Genomic DNA, 6781 nt, shown 5'->3' on the forward strand with positions numbered 1-6781 from the left:
AAAGAACACAACAAAAGGAACCTCTCATCTCCACACCGCTTCCAGAGCGACCCTGGAAGAGAATTGCAATGGACCTGTGTGAGCACAACCACTACAACTACCTGGTAATCTCAGATTATTACTCCAGGTTCCTAGAGATACTGCAGCTGCCCTCGACGACGAGTGCACAAGTTATCCAAAGACTGAAAGCGGTCTTCGCCAGGTTTGGCATTCCAGATGAGGTGGTGAGCGATAATGGACCCCAGTTTTCAAGTGCGGAGTTCAAGGAGTGCGCGAGGCAGCTCGACTTCAAGCACTGCACATCCAGCCCTCACCATCCACAGGGCAATGGGCACGCAGAGAGAGCCGTACAGACAGCGACTTGCTTCTCTTTGGCTCTCTTCGAAGGCGGTCGCATTTTCTCTCCCTCTCCTCCCCCTGACCTTCCCTGCTTGGCTCCTATCGTCTTGTCTTGTCTTGTCCTATACTTGAGAGACTCTCTCCGCACCGCTCTTCGAACTAAAAACCATGGATTTGATCAACTGGTCTCTCAACGAAATTGACACCATCTTCTCGATGAGAAGCTTGGGTCCGGGGGAACCTGACTGTCCTGCCGGGACGTTCGCAGCTGGCTACTCGAGGGACGCGTGGGAGAAGTGGCGAGTCGTGTGCCTGGCGGCCCTTTCCGTGGAGGACATTGAAGACATCTACCTATTCGGAACCTTGATTACAGGCTTTCTGCTGATTGGATTAGGCGGAACCCTGGTTTATCGGAAAATGTATGAAACGGTGACAGCTGTCAAAAGCCCACTAAGGCTGCCCGACATGATTGAAGCGCTGGGCAGAGCTGTTGGCACTCAGACTGTGGCTATACACCGCGATATGGATAACATCCTGGCGGCTATTAACCGCGATATGGAAAACAACACGGAGAAGTTCACGGCTTTGCAAAGGAAATTGGAGCAATTCGGAGACCGGACGGAATAGGAGTAGACGAGCAAATTGGCGCCAAGACCAAACAACCCCAATCTTATCTGCTTTCGGCCCCCTCAACCAGCACTGCCTTGGCCAAGGCTGTTGCTGGAACAACAACTCCCCTGAAGATCGCTGCAGTGAGACTCTCTTGCATTCCCTTCCCCCTTTCCACAGACACCTGTGGATTGTTGTCTCAGTCCAGGACCTTTTCAAGGATGTCTCCATGGCAACAACAATCTTGCGGACTGAGAATCTGTCTGATTAGGCCTAGGGGAAGGCGACAATCCAGGCCTACTCATACACGAACTTTCTACATGCATACATACACACGTACACATTACTGATATGCATTCACCACCCCATGACCCCCATCCCACGCCTTCGCCTGCTTCATACCCCCAGGGTGACAGGCGGGTCTGTGACCATAGCCGAATATGGCTGTTGGACCAGATTGCTGCTTGTTTGCGCTGGCTTACCTCAATCCCCCGTCCCCATTGCAAGTCTTGTGTTCTGTCATGTTGTAAAATGTATATGCTGAGGTGTTTTTTTCCTGCTCCCACACTGTACTCCTCTAGGAGCATAGTCTGCGGGTCGCCTTTTTTCTCTCCTCCCTTTCCTCATGTTATGCTGCAATTCTTCCCTCAACCTTGTCTTCCCGTCCTGTCTACCCCCTTGTCTGATGGCGTTTGTGTAGCGGCCGTGGAGATCTCGTGCAGGAGATAGTTTGGTGATACTATAGCCTGCATGGAGAATACCAAAACAAATTCCTAGTATCTGTATACATGGCGAAATAAAGTTGAATTGAATTGAATTGAATTGAATTGAAAAATCCGGAACCGGAACCGCCGTCACCTCCAACCAGGGCCGGTTCCCCAGCCCATCCCAGCAGCACACGGGGATGTCACAGGGACAGGCACACACATATGACGGAACCACCATGTTAGAGACTGTTCCTGTGAGTCAGAGTGTGGCTACACCCACAACCCCTCTACCCGGTCAGACTGTGACGGATAGGACGGACTAATTAGCATTTCTGTTGCCTTTATGGTTCTCCGAAGGCTGGGGGTGCTGAAAACAATTCACCGCCAGAACAGTAGGTGGAGAAGTGTTTTTTTGTCGAAGACACGTTGCTTTGTAGTGTCTTTGTAAGTTAGAAATCGTCGTTGTTTATCTCCCTCCTCCCACCTCTCATCACACGTGTGATGCTTCGTTTCCATTAGAACGTTAATCGTCCCGCTCTCATTGGGAATGAATGGAGACGATATCCCGTCTGTCGAGCAACGAAACGCCTCCGCCTCCCTTCCAAAGTTGACGATTCTTTAACTCTATGCAAATGCAGACCACGCGGTAACCAATCAGTTTGACGTGTGTGAGAATTGGCAGCTGAAGTTGTGCAGATGGGCGGGAGTAATCAAAAAAATCAAAGCAAGAGTCTCGGGATTCTGTTACTGGGAAATATTTTAAGTGAATACAGGTGTTTACACGACTTTTATATGTCTACATCGACTCGGTTTGTTGTTTATATACTACACAAACACTGTCAGGGCAAACAGAATATTGTAGGTCTTATCTGCCTTTAATTGAAGATCAATGTAGAAGCTAGCTGGTTTGTAACCTTGAGCCTCATCGGTGCGTTTTGCCTCTGGTATGTGTGATATCGTGATTTAACTGGCTGATTTAAATGAATCAGGGAAAACAAATGAATAAAGGAATACATTTAATGGATAAGTAAATGAATCAGAGCATGAGTGACAGCCGCAACATCTATCATATTTCCATGACTTCACAAGCTAATCTGCTATATTAGCACTGCACTGCAACCGAACTTGCTACTTAACAGAGAAACTTGATTTTTCTGACAATGCCCCCTAGGCGGAATACCGCCTGCCGATAATACGCCTGATTTGAAACCTAGAGTGACCCTCCTACCAGCTGTCACTAGTCAGATGATAAGTGCAGCAGGTGTAGTCACATGATATTATACTTAAGAGTGTGTCTAATGCTATATAACCACCTGAAAGGGCAAACTTGTCTTTATCATGGTAGGTATTATTTGTGGGGGAAATAGTAGCACTCTATAACAAAATGATATCCTTATCATATATACACTATAGAAACTATTAAAAAACGATTCCATGAAATGAATACCTTCTTATTTTCTTTGGTATTTTTGTCATATTCAGATTTGCAATGATGATTGCTGGGTAATATGTATGTTGTGGCCCAATGTCAAGTCTCTATTTGATCATGTGACGAGACGATAGTATAGCTAGTTTAGGCACAGCATCTGAACGTCAAGACAAGCTGACATTGTTGTACAAGTTCACACCTCTCATGAACCAGTTCTCAGTTCAGTCCGCAGCGTTTCTCGAAGTGTGGGGAGAGCCCAACTGGTGGGTCGCAGAGACGTGACAGGTGGGGCGCAAATGGAGATGAGCAGGAGATTTTTCCAGTTGCAATGCCTTGCTTTATAGACAGTAACGATAATATACCCCCATCGCACTAAACAACCACACTCAAACAAAGAAATATTGTATTGTTAGAAACAATAGCAGGGCAGAGCACACAGATAATCCATAATCAGCATCTTGGCAAATTGAGAGACTGTGGCCTGCGCCATAAAGCATTCCATATTTAAAACATCTTAATAAGTAGTGAAGTCAACGTGTCTGCTTCACATGATGGAGAAGTTCGTTTATTGACACATCTTTTAAGGATGGCCACAGCGCTTTAAAACAAAGTGTTTATAAGTTACATTATTCAAAGGTGGAAGGTTGGTCAGTAATCAGTCTAGAGAGATAACTGAACAAAACTCTACTCGCTTGCCTCACGGGTGCAATACCATATGCCTTTTAATCATATTTGATAGAATGAAGGACAAATGAGTGATATTATCACCGAGTTTGAAAGGTATTGGTCCGGTAATAGCCGAGTGACAGCTGTATTTTCTGTGTGTTTTAAGCAAATACAATGTGTGTGCGCCGACTTGCCTAGAGGCCGAGAGCGGTATTGCAGAAAAATTATAGCTGCAACATATTGAAAAAAAGAACTCCATTTTTTGGAGCTGTGAACTTAGTTCAAAATGTTGAATAATAAACTATGAACTGAACTAGTTCATTTTAAAATTTGTGAACTATGAACTGAACTAGTTCATGTAGAAAGTGAACTTTCCCAACACTGGAACATGTTTGCTTCATATAATGCAGAAGTTCGTTTTTGAGAGTAAATTAAATCACTTTGTGCACTTAACGTTTTTTTTTTTTTTTTTTTAAAGAAACTGTCATCTGGAGAGTTTAAAACGACACTTAATGAGGGGAAATGTACTGTATGGAGATATTTCTGTGGGATGGCATCATAGTCGATTCTAATGAGGCTGTTTGATATGTCCAATGTAAGAAGTGTGAAGCTTTAATGAAATATGATTGATGCCATCCTCTTTCTCCACAACAACATGGATTAAACCTCGATGGTTGGACTATGTAGATAGTTTTATAACGAACGTGGCCGTGTACTTACATTTTTCAAGAAAAAAAATGATCTTCAATGGTAAGACTTGTTTTATTCGTGCCTCTTCTGGTGTAGCATATAACGTGAGTATAAAAATAGGGGGATGTTGAGTTGAATAAACCCCAAAAAGGACTGTATTGCTAGTTTTAATGAGTAAGTGACAATCGCCACAGGTTTGTCCGGTCAGAACAATAACGATGTCAATGTCCCAATGATGACGGATGTAACAAAGTATTTATTGCACACACACTCAAGCCTTGGATGGACATGAATGAAGATGAACTGTGATTGAATTATCCGTGAATGACCGTGTACTGACTGATAGAATCCGTGTTTGAACCGTGGTTTCTACAGAATGACATAAATAACAAATATACAATATTAACAATGATATATACACCAAGCATAACTATATTATACACACGGCAATGATCTGAACATGGATATGTTACTTTAACACCGTGCCGCGTAACGGTGAACATTCCATTATCTCCGTTACTAACATTCACGTGAATTAGCAGTAACGGAGTGAAATACACAAGACTGTGAATGATTAATATGCTAAATGACTAACAGATATGATCTACACTAATATTAACAGACTAACTCGCTAAATCACACATATACTATATACAAACACTCACATTCACAAAGACGCACGGCAAGACGAATGTGAATGTCCTTGATATCAGATTGTCCGTTAAATCCTTGACGATAGTGCTCCTCTCCAGCTTTTATTGACCCACACACTGGCCAGCGGTGGGTCAGGCTTATATAGGGGAGCTGAGGGGGAGCCTTGAAACTGTTGGGTTTGACCAAATGGTCAGTGAAATTCCACTGTGCACGAGCCCCACGGAACTCTGGGATCAAATGATAGGATGACCTCTCATGGACCCCAGGTCCCGTGAATGGCCGGCACAGTGGGGTGCCCAACTGGATAGAGCTGGTGGAGGCAGGCGTTTTAACATGAGTTTTATTTAGGCATATACACATGCCTTGCGTGTGTAATGTGTAGGCCATTTCATTCCGTTCTTGCAATGTGAATAATTTGATTTCAATATGCTTATCTCCCTCTTCTGCGTTTAACGGGGCTTGTTTGTGTGAGCGACTAAATATTTTACTTGCTGTCGGGCTCGGTCGGGCGTTTTTGAGAATAAAATAACTTCACATTTAGGATAACAGCCTTCTTCCTGTTGCGGGAATTTGTTTGTGTCCTAGCTGTGACAACGCGATTACAGACGGCAAATGCATCATAAAGCGAGTTTAAAAGAAATTAACTGTATGGAGATATTTCTGTCAGATGGCATCATAGTCGATGCAGATTCTAATGAGGCTGTTGGATATGTCCCATGATATGATATGAATGAATATGTCCAAAGGTTGTTGCTGTCTGCTCCTGCCGGGCTCTGGCACTACTCTGTCAGATGCTGGCGCTCATGTGGGTTTTAAATCAGGCGGTATTGTGATAGGGAATGAAACAGGAAACGCGAGGTCCAGAAATGTGAGATTCCGGAAATGATGTCTTTTGGAAATTATGTCGTAGCGGACCAAACACGGCCAAGGGGTATCCGTCGCTGTACAGCACGTCATGACGGATCGACAGGAATTTCAACGGTGCACGGGAGAGCTCTCCGAGGGCCCCGGAGACGACGGAGAGGGCGTTCCAGGGCGTTCCATCTATGTGTAGGCCCTTCCCATGTGTCCGTAAACGTGTAGTACGGAGTACCATATAAGCGCCCTTACACATGTGAGTGAGACGCACGGTGTGCCGTTAAAAGCCAGTTGAGCATCTAAGAAGCCTCTTAGCATTACTTTACATATAGCACCATAACAATACAATTGTCTCAAGGCGCTTAGTGCAAGCACAATTGCAGCAGGGGCAAGGAAAAACTCTTAAACCTTAAGCAGAACCACAACACTGGTTCCATATTAAACATATTCCACATAAACAAAAAGTTATTTCATCCCTGGTTTCTGAGCTAATCGTTAGTGCTGTTCCTTACATTGCCATGTCTACTCTCATTTGACTAGGAAGAATTGAATTACAGATATCTGCAATATCTACAGTCTAGCTATTAAATGTTAAAATGCCCACTTAGGCCTGCACTTTTAAAGGATTTTTCAGATATCAATTCAATCAATTTTAGATATATTGAAACACAATTTCTCTTTCTTTAATTACCATTTGGACCAATGCAAATACAATTTTGGATTAATGCTATTCTGTATCTAAAAGAAATAACAGATACATTGTGGTTCGATTAAATGTAATATTTATATTAACCGGTGATCAATGCAGTTCGCAATGACAACATTGCCA

This window comes from Clupea harengus, chromosome 4 (assembly GCF_900700415.2).
Source record: "Clupea harengus chromosome 4, Ch_v2.0.2, whole genome shotgun sequence".
NCBI lineage: Eukaryota > Metazoa > Chordata > Actinopteri > Clupeiformes > Clupeidae > Clupea > Clupea harengus.